Here is a 2,021-nt window from a genome sequence, read left to right on the forward strand (position 1 = left end):
GTGTCTTTCCTCTCAGCCCACACCACAATAAACTTCATTGTACTTCAGCAACCGGGGACAATGGCTTCTAGCTTTTAATTGCTGAAGTTTCCTTCATTAACTAAAAGTAGAAATACTTACTAGATAAGAGTTTAGTTTTAGGGTCACCTTCTAGTAATTGCTCATTAGCGTGACAACTAGCCTAGTAATAAACCTTCCAAGTACCCTAATATTGGAGTAAAGCTGATCTGTTGTAAATGCCATAGTAGGCATTTTCTGTTTACATTTTCCATGTTTGGCTCTAATGTAAATATGCTGCCAAAACATCCCCCACTGACTTTACATGTCTTTAAGTAACCTAAGAATACTTAATATTAAATGGCTCTTGATATAGGTGCTCAACAGTTGATCAATGTCTCAAGCATCCATTCTTGGTTTCTGATATCCCTGTTCAGCAAATGATGTAAATCAATAAGCCACTTCCAAATTTGATAGTTTGTTAAACAATAGCCGTAGTAATTAGTTACACAAGTGGATACTAGTAAGGCTATGATTTTGTCATAGAGGGCATGGAATGTAGAAACATCTATGACTTAAGCCCTTCGCAGCCAGGAGCTGCAGTATACCCCCATGGTTTGTGGGGTGGGGGGCCAGGAGCTGCTAGGCCGTGTGGGGGTACAGAGGTTTTCAGAAAAGGTCAGGGACAGGTCATGAACATCTGTGAAGTTTTCTTTGTTGTCCATGTGCTGCTGTCCGTGACTTTTTCTAAAAATGTTGGCAAAGTCTCTGTAACTATTAGCCACATTATCATAATGCACAGTCAAATAGGAGGATGCTTGACTCCTGTGGACCATCAACAGTGTACTAATAGGTACAGTCTTTTCTAAAAAAAATACAAATAGTGTATCTGGCTTTCAATCCTCAATCATTCAACTGGCCTTCCTATTACAGCAGTTTGTAAGGCCTTCCAGGTCTGTTACTGATCTCTTCTGAGAACTCATTCCAAAAACAAATTACACCTCAGATTTCATTGTTCAGTTTGTCCTGTGTCCTTTCTAAAGAGCTTTCTCTTGTTGCTAAGGCAAAAAATTAAAATTGTCACGAATGGTGTGCAGGCAACTGAAATAGTCTAATTCATTCACTAGTTTTTGTTCTTTTTACTGTATTTTTAATGATGTTTTGCTTTGTAAATGCAATAGCGACTTGAAGGCCAAGGGAGTTTTAGTTTACTACTTCATTCTCCACCTATGAGTTTTTTCTTGCAAGCAGAAAAAGTTTTAAAAAATCATCAAAGTATCACTGCTCCAGAGGTTGCTACTTTTGGCATAAAAATATTCCACGTCAGCAGTAAAATAGGTCCAGCTGTGGTTGGAGCCTGCAACACATTCTTACTCTGTTTTTTTAAGAGCTGTTCATTTGGTCTTTGTCCGATAACTGTCTTGTGGGGGGGGGGGGGGCCGCCAATTGTTTTCTCAGGAGGGACGTTCTCATGAATGCACACTGGCCGTATGATCCCAGAAATAACATTCTTGCTAATGCTCTGGCCACTGGGGTTTTGGGAACGAAGAGTGTAGCACCTTTCTTCTATCTCTTCCCTAACTGATAAAGAGCTTACGTGGCTCCAGTGGCCCAAAGCCATTGGAAGAATGTAAGGGGGCACGCGCTCATTATACCCTGCTTTGGTTGGTAGACTGACAAAGCCAGTCTGCATTCGCTGTGGGACGAGCCCAAATTTCTGCAGGCACCACACCTGGGAACTGCCTTCTTGAGAGGAGAACAGCAGCTTTCAGGAGGGAGCACTAATAGCTATCCCTGAACCCTGGCAACAGCGGGGCAGGATGCTCCGGAGCTCCACGCTCCGCTTACTTGGGAAGTCTGTAGTCTGCCCGTCGTTCCAGGATCCGCAGGAGCTCCGGGGAGCGGGAGGAGTTGTAGTTTAGGGCTGTGACTCGCCGTCCGGACAAGTTTGTCCCAGTGCAGGCGCCGTAGCGTCCCCAGTTACGGCTGTAGCTAGAAGCGACGCCCGGCGCTACCCGGAGAGA

The sequence above is a fragment of the Carettochelys insculpta genome, chromosome 3, assembly GCF_033958435.1.
Source record: "Carettochelys insculpta isolate YL-2023 chromosome 3, ASM3395843v1, whole genome shotgun sequence".
Lineage (NCBI taxonomy): Eukaryota > Metazoa > Chordata > Testudines > Carettochelyidae > Carettochelys > Carettochelys insculpta.